Source organism: Pteropus medius, unplaced genomic scaffold (assembly GCF_902729225.1).
Source record: "Pteropus medius unplaced genomic scaffold, Ma_sr-lr_union100, whole genome shotgun sequence".
NCBI classification, from domain to species: Eukaryota; Metazoa; Chordata; class Mammalia; order Chiroptera; family Pteropodidae; genus Pteropus; species Pteropus medius.
In genome coordinates, this window is record NW_024347788.1 from 1,244,780 (window position 1) to 1,260,569 (window position 15,790).

Genomic DNA, 15,790 nt, shown 5'->3' on the forward strand with positions numbered 1-15,790 from the left:
CTCATCCTCCCTTTGAATTAGGAGCTGTTATTTTTCACATTTCTTAGATGATTCTTAGAGAGGTTAAGTGACTTATCCAGAGCCACAGAGCCTATGAGTGGCAGACGATTTGGAGCCAGAACAGTCTGATTCTGACAAATTATATAAGTAATTTCATTTTTGAAAAATATTTATGCTATTTGACGCATACAAAAGGACATATATAACATATTTATAATGTTCTGGTTATCTATTGCATAATAAACCACTTAGAACAGTACTTTATTACTGTCTGTCACAGTTCTCAGGATTGATTCGGGTCAGCGGGGCACTTCCCCCTTGGGATTTCTTATGTAGTTGCAGTCAGACGGTAGCCAGGGCTAGAGTCATCTGCAGCTCACCTGTGCTGGACTCCTTTGATGGCTTCTTCACGCATATATCTGGTGACTCAGCTGGGATAGCTGGTAAGATACCTCCCCCTCTCCTTGCAGCCTCTCCATGTGGCTGACTTCGGTTTCCTCATGGTGTGGTGGTCTCGGGGTAGTTGGACTTCCTACATGGTGGCTTGCTTCCCCACGGGCATCTGTTCTAAGAGTCCAAGGAGGCAGATATGTGACTTATGATTTAGGTGTAGAAGTCACAGGGCGTCACTTCCACTGCATCCTCTTGATTATACCCCCAGGTTCAGTGTGGGAGGGGACTACACAGGAGCGTGAATAGCAGGAAGACTGGTGCATTGGAGGACCGTCCTTGTAGAACATTTACCAAAAATAAGTTGCGACGTATAATCCAAATATCGACAGTCATCAATCCGCCATTCAACTAGAGAAGTCAAACAACACCATTGATGCTGTTTGTGTATTTCTTCCTGACCATTTCCCTTGTCCTGTGCAAGTGGTAAATGCTATCCCGAACTGCGTGCTTTCATTCTCTTGCTTTGTTGAACGACAGTGTGTGTATGCTAACTGCTTAATTCTGCTCATTTTAAAACTATTTGAATAGTATCACGTAGTATTTAGTCTTCCATTACTTGCTTTTCAGCTCTCAGAACTCAATTTGTAAGATTCACCTATTCAGCAGCATATAGACTTGACCCACTTTCGCTATTGTAGACTATCCATTCTCCTTGCAGTGGATATTGAGGGTGTTTCTGCTTTTTGCTACTATTCACATCACAGCTATGTTCAAAACACTGACAGTCATCTAATATATGAGAGTTTTTCTCAGAGATATGCCCAGGAGGGGATGCTAGGTCATGGGTCAAAGGGAAAATAATCTTTAAATCAGTCTCCCTGTCTCCAGGCTCACACTCTTCTAGCCCATTCTCTATACTCTTTGTGGAAGGATCTTTTTAAAATACAAATCTTATATATCCCCTTACTTTGGGGCCTTCAGTGGCTCCCCAATGACTGTACCTGTTGTTCTCAAACTTTTATGTACATTAGAAGCACCTGATCGTCTTGAGAAAAACATTACTGTCGTGGTCCCGCCACCGGAGATTCCGATGCCATCACTAAGGGCAGGCATGTGTTTTCACAAGCTCCCCAAGTAATTCTGTCGCATATCAAAATTCAAGAATCGCTGGATACATGATAAACTCCCAACTCCTTACTTTAATGTAAAAAGCATTTCACAATTTGTTGTTTCCTGCCTGAAATTTCAACTTTATCTTGACAAGCCCCAACTTGTCAAGCCCCCTCAAAGCCAGCAAGACCGAAGGCTTGAAATTCCTCTTCCTGCTCTCATCCCCATAACATATGTTTCTTATTTTTACACCTATAGTTTTTTATCATGGTTATTTTTTACTGTCAGTCTCTCTTACTAAGAGCAAGATTTTGGAAGTCAAGAAATCTTTCCTATTGCCAGTGTATCACCAACATTTTGCAAGATACGTAGGTACTTAAGGAATATTTATCAAATTCATTGATTTTCCCAAGATCACAAAACCAGTTAATGGTGCTTCTGGGATCAGAACCTAGAGTTCTTTGTTTCTAGTCCAGCGATCTCTCTATACCATGCACTCGGTCTTAATGATTAAACATCACATTATCATAGGGTTCCTTGTATCTGCACTAAAAAGAGAAGAGTGGCCTTACTCTGCATTTCTAGGAAAGGAGGACAAATTCACTCCCGAAGGATTACATTGAAAAGAATGTGGAAACATGTAAATCCTCACACCTTAACTTCTCCAAAAGACTAAGTTGCGATTCTCCAAAGCACAGAGCAGTTTGATTCTACTCACTTTGGTAAATATCTTAACTTTGAAAATCTACCATTGTTTTTAAAGGTTGCCTTTAGAAAAGTCACGTCTATTTATTTTATCACTCACCCTGTTTCTATTTGTTATAACCTAATTTACCTTCATTTGCCTTAAATATTACTTGCAGTTGTTTCCATTGTCTTAGTAAAAACCGAGGGAGATTGTGAGCAATTCATACAAAACTACCCTTACGCTGCCATGCGTGTTGGGGAGATGTTTTTGGAGGTTCCTCCATAAAGCAGAATGTGAACGGAGTCTTGTTCTTGTTGTGTTCTGGATTTGGCTCCTCTAGCTCTGGAATTCTCTCAAAATGCATTCTCAATCAGACTTCCCAGCTCTTTCACAATTTAGTGTTTTCATGCTTTGAATGTCTACTCTTGGTAGAAAAGCCACGCTATGTGCAACTTCAAAGAAAATATAAACAACAAAAAGTTTTATCTGGAAAATCAATTAAGGATTATTGGTTAAGCGACATTAATTCCATGTTGAAATAAGGCAAGGTATTTCCCTTTAGCGACAGATCCTATTTTACTAATATGAATTCTTGCCCTGACGGCGAGCCACAGGAGACAATTTGAGACAAGAATAATTAATGAAAAGACACATTTCATGAAGCAGATGACATTGACAAAATAAGAAATAAGCAAAGCAGAAAGCAAAGGAGAATTCATGATCTAAAAATGAGGCGCTAAAAAAATTTAGTCCTTTCAAGTGGGTATAGGTATTTTCCTCTGATGCACAGAAATGCAGAAGGCAATTCAACCCTTTAGAGGTCTGTTTTTCATCAGCTTTCATCTGAAAATTGAGACAAGTGTTTGGAGCACTGTCGCTGATAAGGAGGAAAGTGAGGGCTGGAAGCACACTCCAACAGAATGTGGTTCCTCACACCCTGAGCAATTAAACGCTCACTGCATTTTTTAAAGGCACATTCCACCAGTCACACCGTTTCAGAAATCATTACACAGAAAAAGAACACCGCGCACAATAATTTCATAAGAGCAAGGGCTGTCGTGACCACGGAATACCAAAGCATAAACGGTGCACGTATCCCCAGTTTCATCTTTAGTTCCTCTTATTTGTTTTCTAGACACTGTTTTCTCTGCCACCGACAGAGTTTACCATCTCTGGCTGTCACATAATGAAACAGAAGCAGAGAGCCTTTATCATGGAGTTAGTACTTTAGAAAGATACCAACATAGCTGCCTATAGGACTTCTTTTTGTTTTATTTTATTGTTATTCTTGCTCTGGGGGAAAATGCTATTTCCTTGATCTGAGGATCCTAAGGAATCCTAGGTCAGCAGGTTGTTGGTAATTGAAAGGTCAAGTTCATAGACCAGTTGTATGGCTGAGATACAGCCCAGTGAGACCTAAATTATTATTGACATTTGCCCCCCAGAAGAGGAGGAGACATCCCATAAGCCAACCCCTCATTGCAATTCTAAAACCTTAGGATCCAGGCAAGAGGAAAACTGATAAAGAGTGACACTTTCCCATGTGGCCTGGGCTCAGCTTGTGGAAAATCTGACCATTTTATTCAGTGCCTCTCAGTTTTAGGAGGACAAGACTTCATGATCCATAGCTGAAAAACAGAAACTTCTCGCTTAACCACTGGGCTTTAGTTCCCCCCTTTGCATTAGCGAATGTGGGAAATCTCTTTAGAGTTGTACCTTTTTGGTATCTGTGCTAAATGCGCCTGTGAGGCAAAGAATTATAGTTAATGAAATCATTTAAACATTACTCAGCACCCACTTTGTGGCAGATACTGCGAGGCACTGGAGACACAAAGGAACAAAACATAATTATGCCAAGCCTCAAGCAGTCAAGGGCTAGTTAGAGAGACAGATCTGCGAACACCTAATACAATATAATGACATAATGTGGCCGAGGCTGTAATTGGACCTACGCAGGGAGCTGTAGGAGCAGAGAGGAGGGTGAACTCATTCTCCTGGGTTTCCAGGAAAAAAGGAGTCTGGGACCCTGTGACAGCAGAAGTGATGTATTTATCAGCTGAGCTGGAGGTCTCCAGGTTGAGAAGGCATAGAAAGCCATTCCAGAGAAGAGGAATTGGCAAAAGCCAAGTCTGGTTGAGTGTTTGAAAATGTGTGTAGGGAATAACTAGTTTGGAAAGTTTGCTATCACGCGACCTAAGCTGATACAGGGGAAATCTTGGAGAAAAAAACGAATCCCCACTTCTAACAGTGGCATACAGAGAAAAACAGATGAAATCATTCCTGGAGTTGCTTTGAAAGGGAGAAGAGGTGGAGAGAGGTGGAGAGAGCTCAGAGAGGCAGCAGGCAGTCTGGTAGGGAGGGAGGAGTGTAAGACAAGGCCAGTGCCCTTCTTTCTTCTGCCGTTTCTATGTCCTTATGTCTATCTGTTGTATTCTTTTTCATTTTCACACATTGCCCTGGCCATCAATGTGGCACTGAATCCCTTGATTGACTGGGTCCAAAGATATGTCTGGGCCTTGTCATGTGCCAGGGGTGGTGTTGTCTAAACCCCAGTAAGCTAGAGGTCCCCTCAGGAGAACAAAAATAGGGGAAACAAACACCGCCTCTCTAGAATTGGGATTCTATAGGCAACCAACTTTTGGGGGGGACTCGAGCCCCTGACAGCAGTAAAATTGGGGAGAAGCAAAGGCTTGTTCTCTCAATGACCTGGGACACTCGGCCGGAATTGTTACTGATGACAGAAGTGGTGTCTGAAGACAGAGTGTGTCCAGTCCCGTCAGGGACTCTCCAGAAGGATTAGGGGCGGGTTGGAATTTGAATAGGAGAAAGATTTCTCAGAGAAGCCTTCCCTTAGTCCCATATGGGCTAGCTTTCTTTGTGATAGTCTCTCCATGAACCACTTCTCTTATATCACGATCAGTTTAGATGATTCAGTTTCATTTTTATGATATTTGCTTTAATGTCTTCTTCCTGTTAGACTATAAGTACCAGGAGGAAAAAAAAATCTGTCTTTTTGTCCATTATCATGCCTCCAAGTACCCAGCATAGAAACTGGCTCATAGAAGGTGCTCAATAAATACTCGATGAATGAATGCAACATTGTCTTCCACCTTTTGGGAGACGGATCCACAGTTACACACGTGCTCATAACTGTGAAATGGCTATTAGGCGTTTGACCTATGAGTGTACTGTGGAAGACTTAACAGCTAGGAGATAAAGAGAAGGATGGAATTTGCTGAGGAAAAGCCTCAGAGGAGGAGCTGGAGTCCTCTGGTAATGTTGCCGAGGGCAGATGGCCTTCACTCAACCTTTTCTCCACTCTACCCTTCAACACACTGAATGCTTTCTGTCTCTTGAACATGACATGTTCTCACTTGTTTCCAGGTCTTCACACACACTATTTCTTCTGCCCCAATGGATATGGTGTCACCTGTTTTTGTAAAGTTTTATCGAAACACAGCTATGCCCATTTATTTACATATTGCCTACAGCTGTGTTTTTGCTGCAATGGCAGCATAGTTGTGATAGAGAGCTTATAGCCCATAAATCGTAAAATATGTACTATTTGGCCCTTTCCAGAAAAAAAGTTGCCAGCAGCTCTTCCAGATTTATTTTACAACTCTTAGGAAATACAGTGTGTCTACAAGATCAAGTTAAATGGTACAGTAATAAGGCAATAAGCCAAATCCAGAATTTGGCACATTCTACCCCAGATTCTTCAACAAATCAGTGGCATTAAAAAAAGAGGGGGAGGGATCTTATAGTACACAAGAGACTTAACAAACACAAAGAGATAATTAAATGGGGAGAATTTGCCAAAATATAAAACAGTTGGGAATGAGTGGTAGGACCTTGATGAATTCGAACGTGTATTTTTTTAAAATGTCACAGACCCAAGAAAAACATGTTGCCTGACTGAATTTCATTAGACACAGTAACTTGTGAGCTCTCGTGTGGATGATGAATGGTCCTTAATGTAGTTGATTATTATTATCCATTTATTTTTCAAGCTTCTTCAAATTAAATGTCTGTGATTTTATTGTATTAGTTACTAATAGGTCTATTTATCACTTCCAGGCCTTATGGAATTTCATCCCCTTGGATTTCTTTTGACTCGCAATACCAGTATTTTCCCCCCAGTGAATGTTAGTAGGTGTTTTCCAAGATTAATCATGTGTCATGACTGTCTGCCCACACATTTCTAGCCTTGTTAGTTCCAAATGTACTATGTTTCTATTTTCTTTTTTGAAAACGCCTTGTTTAATACTACCGGCAAAGTTTAATAATTGGATTCTTTATTTGTTCTTCCTTAGAACTAATGAGAATATTAAATGAAAAATTTCAATAGTAACCAGAAGCTGCCCAGCTCAGTCTTTGACTAGGTAGGTATATGATCTTAGTAAAGTTATTTAATCTGTAGCTACTTCTCCATTTTTGTACTTTTCTCCATTGCTTTGTCCTTTCCACTTATTTTATTTATTACCTTGAGTGCAATTATTTATGAGGTGGCTATTTCCTCTTTTTTCTAAGAATGAGTGTCAGTCACAAAATGGCCAAGTTGATTTATCTTTTTCTTAAAAATATATTTTTTTTTGGTCTGTTTTCTCTAAGTAAATATTACATGAGGGTGTCACATGGAGTTCTTACATGAATTTGTTTCTTTGGTTTTGCTATTGTAGTTTAACCCCATTGTGATTAACAAGTGTGCTTGTAAAATTCAAATAGTATAATAAAATGTGTAAAGTACCCTTCTTTACATATTCCTTCTTCAAAAAACCTTTGGATATGTAAGTTACATAAAACTATATAAGATAAATGAAAATTTATCACATAAAGGTCAAAATATGTATACAATTACAAATGACACATCCATGAAAAGATGCCTAAACAACCCCTTTAAAAATTGAGGGGCAAGGAACCAAGAATGTAATAGAAAAATGGGGAAAAGACACAGCGGTAATTCACCAAAAAGATGTAAAAATAATCCATTGCATACAAAAATATGTTCAATAATATTTCTATCACTCAAAATAGAGAAATTCAAATGAAAACAATACTGAGATACAGGTTCTCACCTATGTAATCGATGACATTAAAATGGATGACAACATATTTCGTTGGCCAGGCTATGGGGAAACAGGCACTCATACATGCTAGGGAGAATGTAAACTAGCACAATAATTTTGGGGGAGATTTTGGAATATCTAACAAAATTATGTAGTCACTTACCTTTTAACCAGATAATCTCACCTTTAGAGAATTTACCTTGATAATATATCTTCAACAATATGAAAATATACATAAACACAGTTATTCATTTCCGCATTATTTATAGTGGCGAAAATTTGAAACCACCTAACTGCCCACACACCAAAGAGTGGTTGAATAACTATGGTATGTCCACACAATGAAGAACTATGTAGCTGTAAAAAAAAATAAATAAATAAGAAAGATCTTTATTAACTTATATGGTTTAATTTCCAGGATATACTCTTAGGTGAAAAAAGCTAGGTACAAAAGAGTATCATAGAATATATACAATAGTATAAGAAAATATACATATATCTTCTCATTTGTGCCTTATCATGCTCTAGAGATGACACAGGAGGGATAAACCAGAACTAAAGAGACTGGTTGCCTGAAGAAAATGAGTAGAGACTGCATGGAAAGAATGGGAGAATGGGAACAGGGTGGAAGGTATACTCTTCTCTGAGTATAACTTTTTTTTAAGGAGTTCTGACTTTTAGAATCATAGTAATTCCATTCGTAATGTTAGTCATACTCAATAAATACTCAAAATCAATTAAGAAATCGAGGAAACCGCGAATGGAATACATACAGCGACAAGTTTGGAAAACTGTTTGATTATATAGCATAAGGTTAAAGACAAAAAAAACCTACACAAATACTGTTATTAAATTTGTTTTGCACAGGGTATTGATTAGCAATCAATAACTTTTTTATGTGTATTGTAGAATTGAACAAATAAATAAATATATTGTGGATAATGAGAATCCAGTTTCTCACTGTTGGAGAAAGGAATAAGGCGGGCTAGAAGGAACCATGAGGGGGTGGTTTGGAATCGGAGGAATCAGTGTGAACACATGGTCTTTAACATATTTAGAGCTACAGACAGAGGAAAAGATGTAGGTGAGTGTATGGGGGAGGTATGTATGTGTATACATGCATATATTTCTTATGTCTTTTCTCTACTTGAGCTTGGAAACGGTGACATCTCAGCATTGAGCCCACCTGGTACTCAGATTTTGGTTTTGTTTTAAAACCATTCTCTAATACAAGGATACAAGTCTCCTTGGCTTATTCTAGGACTGAGGCAAGAAAAATACAAGTGGAGCCTGAAACATATTGTGGTGCCAGAAAGTAAGGAAATGCTCAAACACAGGTGGGGGCATATGAAAAGGACACAAGCGTGAGGGAGACAGATAATTCATTGAATAGATCATTACTTCATTTATTCAACAAATATTTACCAAGCTTTCATGATATCCCTGGCACTGTGTTAAATAGTGAGGATGAATAAGACTTAGGGGCAAATACGTGATAGTATATGTCCTCCATGGGTCTCTAGTCCAACAGAGTGTGACAGATGTGTGAACGTACGTTTTAAAGTGCCATGGTATATGCACCATGATAACTAACTGTGTGAGGTACATTGAGGCACAAGGAAAGTCAAGTAATTCTACTGAAATTATTGAGAAAGACATTATAGAGAAACTATCAATTGGAGCTAAGCAGAAAATATCATCTAGCAGCAGCTTGAAGAACAAATGAAAGGGATCTGTGATCAGGGAGAACAATTAGAGACGATTGTAAGAGTTCAGGCTGGAGATAATGAGATCTGGAGCAGCTGAATGGAAACCACCCAGAATTGCGCAGGGCTCATAGGAAGGGCTGAGTAAATATATATTAAATATGTGAAACAGAGGACTAATAGAGACAATAAATGTTAAAGTAAATGTGACAGGAATGAATTATTCATTCATTTAACAAATATTAATGTGTACCTACTAAATGTCAAATACCATTCTAGGTGATGAGAAGATAGTTAATGAAACAGACTCTGCTTTCGAGAAATTTAAATTCTAATGGGGAAGAGAGAATAAACAGACAAATAAATATAAGTCAGGTGTGTATAAGTGCTAGGAAGAAAAATGAAGCTTGATAGGTGCACCAGAGAATAGTAGGGGAGTGGGCTGCTTTTTGTCAGGTAGTCAGGGAAGGCTCCTGTGATAGCGTTTTATATAAGCAGAGAGCTGAATGAAGGAAGTGGGGAGACATATGAGTATCTGGGAGAAGAAACGTCCAAGTGGAAGTGAGAAGCTAGAGTTTCTGGCACAGAGAGAGAGGCAGCAGATGAAGGTAGAGAGGAAGAAAGTGATGGGATGATCTTGGATGGTTTGTGGTGGGATGTCTGTCCAGGAGCACAAGTGTCCCATAGTTCCCGTGTGCAGATATTGAAGGGGAGTGCCATGAGCCTCCTTCTGCTGGCAGCTGATGGCAGAGACGGTGTCTCCATGAGCACACAGGTCTCCGCAGCCCAAGACCACTGAGGAAAGGGGAGACTCAAGAGTGACTCCACTAATTATCCATTGATAGATGATGGGATTAAACACACACACACACACACACACAAATTAAACACACACACACAAATATACACATAAAAAAGGAAATCCTGCCACTTGCGACAACATAGATGGACCTTGAGGACGTTATGCTTAGTGAGATGTCAGACTCTCACTTATATGTGAAATCTAAAAATAGTGGTGGTTACCAGCGGCAGTGAGTGGGTGGGGAGTGGGTGAAAGGGGTGAAGGCGGTGAAAAGGTACAGACTTCCAGTTCTGCAGATGTAATGAGCAGGATAGTAACTGTAGTTCACAGTACTGTATTGTATATTGAAAGTTGCTAAAAGAGTAGATCTTAAAAGTTTTCATCACACACACAAAAAATATTTGTAACCATGCACAGTGATGGATGTTAACTAAAGTTGTTGTGGTAATGATTTCACAATACATACGTCAAATCATCATGTTGTGTACCTAACACAAATACAATGTTATATGTCAATTATATCTAAATCTTTTTTTAAAAAGTGACCCCCAGTCTTCTTTGTTAGATTCCTAGTGCCATCCAACCAGATCAGATCTACAGAATAGGAAAAGCAGAGGTGGCAAATGATTTCAGCTTGGATGTGTTGAGTGTGAGGTTTCCAGGGAACGGCCAAGAGGCAATGTTTAGTGGGTGGTTTATTTAGGAATCTACAGTTTAGGAGAGGCTTTGATGTTGAAAGGAGAGCCATGTGCTTATTCATGGTGATAATATCGTGTGAGTTGATGTGTTCCCATGGGAGGGGTGAAGGGAGAAGAGAGTCGGTGTCGGCACCTGAAGATTACTGACCGTTTAAGAAATAAATGAGTCTGCAAACAAGATTGATAGCAATGTTCGGAGATAAGAGGAGAAATAATAGAAGTGGGATATCATAGAAGTAAAAAAAAAGAGAGAGAGATTTTTCAAGAAGACAAGAATAGTCAACACTGTCCAATGAGGAAGTGCCAAATGGGAGCAGAGAGCATACATACATTGGGCTTTGGTGTTTTTTTCAAGAAACTTTGCTGTAGAGCGAAGATGTGAGGGAGGTGTTGGTGGTGGGGGATCAAGGCAATTGAGGAGAGGCATTGCTTGCTTTTGTTTTCGTTTGAAGGGTGGTTGAAACTTTAGAAGTTTATAGGCTTTGGGGAAGCATCCTTTAAGAGGAAGCTGAAAATCTAGGAGCGAGAGGAAATAGCTAACTGAGCAAACTCTCACAGGAGAAAATGAGAACAAGAGCATTCCACTTAGAAGACTGGTTTACAAGTGAGAATGCCCACATCTATGATCTTGTCATTATTTAAAAGTTTGATGGTTCATAAATTGTGGGGTTTTTTGCATTATTTTAAATTTTTTAAAATAGTGCATTAAAATATCTTGAGTACGAAGGTTTTTGGTGCTCCTTACACTTTGCAGTGAGAGCAAGTGTCCCATTTACTTCACCCTGGTCCCAGCCCTTTTCGACCTGGACACACACCTTATCCACCAATGAAAATGTTGTTAGGATATTAATCCTCTGGAAAGAGGTTAATTCTAGAACAAACATTGAGGACTAGGACTTAGGTAGAGATGGAAGCTTTCTGAGACTTAGGAGTGGAATATAGGCCTGGATTCTAGGAAAGCAGAAATGCTCAAAGACTTTCCTTCAAGGACACTATACAGAAAGGCACCCATAAGGGACTCCCCCCACTGATAGGCTTAGCTTTGAATGTGAGCACATACGATAATAGCCATTAGCTGTGCACTAAGTCATTCGTCTATGCTCTAACCCCTATAGCTCAGTGACGTCTTCTTTCTACTAGTGACAAACTGTTTACTGCCAGCAAAAATATCCCAGACTCTTGCTAATGATCTTACATGATTACCGAATTATGAACCCGTGCAGTACATTTCCTTATTTGAGTACATTTCTTTCTTGAAGTCACATAGCACAATTTATATCCTTCTTCTCGTGATAGCTTTTTCTCTATCTCTGATATATTCATATAATAGATTTATGAGTTTCATATCTTTACTGCTTTTCTAACAGTATAAAGTGCTACCCACACAGTTGATTGACATCGTTTTTATTTCTTGTTGAAACCTCACTTAATTCTTTATTGCTGCTGGTTTACAGTTTTCACTGATGATAAAGAAAGAATAAGAAATACACTTGTGAGTATCAGAGTTCACAACATTATAAAAATAGCTACTTGATGGCAAAATGTCCCACTAGCCAGTCACGTGAACGTAAGCGATTGTTTTGTCAAGTATCGGCAAAGAAATAGACATCTATTCAAACTCTCCTTGCCAATGGTGTGACGGTAAACATTTAATTGGCTCTCTAGAAAATAAAAAAGCCCAATTTTTTTTATATTTACTGATTTCCATGGTACAAATACTCTTAGCATGATTGATTTCAAGCCACCAACCTAACATCACTGAATGTAGAGTGGGAAAGAGTTGCTCAGGAACACACTATTGTATATTTACCCATAGAGATACAATGAATGTAAATAATCTAGAGTAGAAGTAGTTGTAAAATAATGAGAAAGTGATGAATTTTGAGGATTCGTTGCTTTTTAAAAAATACTTAATTCAAAGTCTACACAACTTAATTTTTAATAATGTCTTGCAAAATTCCCAAAATATTAACAGTCAGCTTTCATGAGCCTGTGTGATACAGCTCTAGCACACTACAGCCCCTCACTAACCTTAGTGAAAAGCAGTGGATTATGAGGAAAAAGACCAGAAGCATGAAACTCCCGATTTATAGGATTAGCAGGAGCTCTAAAGGATGGTGGCTGCCTGTACTGAAGGAACAGTGACTAAAAAAAACCAAAAAACCCAAAACAAAAAACCTGGGAGACTCAGGAAAATAAGCTTTTAATGAAAAGGTATGAGGGTAAAATATATTATCACGACTGTCTGATCCTCAGAAAAACTCGTGATGCTTTGACTCATCTAATTTTGTGCTGTACAAGTGAGGCCATGCTGTTGGAGTTGCCAGACTCCACTACTCTGCTAGGAAACTTCGTTTAGGAACTTGAAATGTTTTTCCTCTCTAGGTTTATAAAAACCAAGGATCCCACTCTGGCTTTGGAAAATGGGGACTCATCGTCAAGGTGGTTAGACTCAAAACTAATACAGGGAGCTGTTATTTGCAGAGTAATGCCTCTAGGATTGAAGCTCTGTTTAGCAGAGTAAATTTGGCATGCTTGGGTTGGGGGAAAAATCCCATTGTCCCAGTCTTGTCAAAGTCAGAGAAATTTAGGAGAATGTCTTTATTATCTCTGGTATACATTCCTCCCAAATGGACCATATTCTGCACCCACATTCTCAATCTTTAGATCAGTCCCTCAGGGTTGAAAGGCCTGGACCGAGGATATATCCAAATTCTAATTATTGAGAGGATGCTCCCCCAGGAGAGAGGCAAGGGAGACAACTACTTACATGTTGCTCCTGAGCTCCAGCCCGTCACAGCTGGCGGGAAGTGGGGAACGAAGACTTGGAAATCTGAAACCTGTAGCCATCTCTATTCCCAGTGACAGGGTTTTCATGAACGTAGTTATTATTCATTATTATTTCCTATTTATGTGCTACCTAATGAAGGTCCATTCTTTGAGCAAATTACTTGTTGATGGTTTCTCTGTTCTGGCTATGACATCTGCCAGTCGACTCAAACATTTTTGGTACAAGGCAGTGGTTTGCCAATGATCTTTTGGATAGGAGACACTTCCCGAACGCTTCCACTCTGCTTTTGGGTTCTGAGTAAGATTTTGTTGGTAAAAGAGTTTTCTAGGCTCAAAAATCAAGTTTGTAAAGCTCCAGTAAGAGAAAAAGAGGCTGTACTTGTGTTACATGACAAAAGAATTAATCTGGAAGCACTGGAAAGTCACTGTTGGAATTTAGACTATGATAACAGCCAGTGGTTTAAAGCTAAAGGAGATGTGAAAAAAGTCCTTGGTATTAAATTGAAGATTGTTGTCCTGATATTATTCTTGCTCAAGGACTATTGATTTTTTTTTTTCTACAAAATCAAGCTGTTTAAAAATGTCGTGTTAAGGATGAAACCATATTCAATGACAAATGGACTGCATAAACTATCTTCATGGAGCCTTATCAAAGCTTTTCACATGGCGCTTGGATGGCTTGTTTTGATGGGCAGAATGGAGCCCTGCACCCTTATCTAGTTTCATTATTATGGATATGAACATGGTTCTGAGACTCTCACAAAAGGAGATTTTTGTAAAATACAGCCTGATAAATTCTCCATTCAACGAGAGCTGAAGAATGTTTTATTCCACTGTACTATAGTTTAAAGATATCTGACCTGAGTTTCTGTAGGAAGTTGTTTTTATAGGGAGAATATTTAGGTTACAATCCTTGACTATTACTCTCCCTCCTTCTCTTTCTCCAAACTGAGTTTAAGTGCCCCCCCCCGCCCAATCTTTTGTTGTCTAGGAAAACCTAGAATGAAAAACATGGATTGGGAAAAAAGGAATTGAGAACTCTGCCAACATCTGGAAATTATATTAATTCAGATTAGTCCAATTCACTTAGAAAAAGAAAAAAAAAGAGTAGTTTTAGATCAGTAACCCCACAGCACTACATTTTCTACCACTGAGGCTCCCGTTTGTGAGGCTCCTGTTTGTGCAGTTGTTCTTGTCTGTTTTTTTGTTTTGTTTTTGGTTTTGTTTTTTCACAACTCAAAAGTTAAAAAGGACTTAACTTGTAGGTCAGTCAAGAAAGAAACCTGTCCTTGGGGTGAGCAACATCAGACTTGGATTTACTATCAAGAGTGTTCAATGCAGGTTGGACATTATTATGCTAAGATTATCTGGTTTATTTCCTATAACAACTCCCAGAAAGGAAACCTTATCGTCCCAGTTCTTAGATTAGGAAATCGAAGTTTAAAGAGATTACATGACTTACCCAAGGTCACTCAGCTAGTAAATGGCAGAAGAAGGATACGGAGCCAGGCAGAAGGATCCAGGGCTTGAGCATTTAACAGCACACCATTTGACGACAGAGTTGAAGGAAGTGGTGGGGGAAGTAACTGCGACAGGGCCTCAGAGACAACAACGGGCAACAAGCAATCGTTCTTTTCCTGGCAGGGGCCATTTTGGGCCTTGCTTTTTTAGCATCGTTATTGTGGGAACGCCCAAATCTGCAAAAAAAAATTTTAAAGAGTTTATTAGCATTTATTTGAGCCAGAAAGAGGACATGATTGGAAGCAAGATCTCAATCGTCTGAGCAACCTGCTTCCCAGAATGACAGTGCGCAGTTTCTTTTATATTTAGAATTAAAGGAGGGACTGTAAGGACGATTACAGGAACTTGGGAGAAAGCGAGGCAGGGAAATCTGTATGATTGGATCACGGGATAGTTAAGATTATGTGCTCTTTTGAGGGTAATTAAGCTTGAGGGGTCCAAAAAAGAAGCATTTCAAAGGCGCATTGACCTGGATGCATAAAAACAATGGATGCGACTTACTGCAGGTAAAGATAACTTCTTACTAGAAAAGTGATAGACCTGAGGCGTCACTACGCACCATGACCTGCACAGTTAGGAATTTATGATCAAATCACCCTATGAGGTTAGGTTTATTAAAAAGCTCCTTTTCATCGACAGAATTTGTCTGTGCCTTAGACTTTTTGTTTTCCTACCTAATGCAAAAATTTCTACATCTCTACAATTTTATGTGCCTTACATAATAATTATATAATGTCAAATCTGAATAAGTCAAGTATAGCTAAACAGAAAAGGAGAGGAGGAAGATGGGTAGAATAGGGATTTAAATTTGGAGGCCAAGACGGAAAGGATTGTAGAGAACAAAGAAGTAGGAATGGGAAGACGAACAGAAATTATGAGAAAACAGCAGCAATTGGAGTGAAGTTAACTCTTAATTATAAAAATGCATGTGCTAGCCTGGATTCTGCTCACTTCTTTCTCTCTCTTTCTCTTTTCCTTCCTTTTCCTTCCTTCCTTCCTTCCTTCCTTCCTTCCTT

General features: G+C 39.1%; 1 long non-coding RNA gene across 3 annotated transcripts in view; it reads left to right on the forward strand.

The window, feature by feature from the left end:
* The first annotated feature begins 268 nt into the window (after window positions 1-268).
* Window positions 269-15,790, forward strand: part of LOC120614358 (uncharacterized) — a 32,547-nt gene continuing 17,025 nt past the window's right edge. For all 3 annotated transcript variants that reach the window (XR_005655938.1, XR_005655937.1, XR_005655939.1), the window contains exons 1-2: window positions 269-443; window positions 6,505-6,573. This is a non-coding gene — a long non-coding RNA (uncharacterized LOC120614358). The remainder of the gene's footprint in view (window positions 444-6,504; window positions 6,574-15,790) is intronic.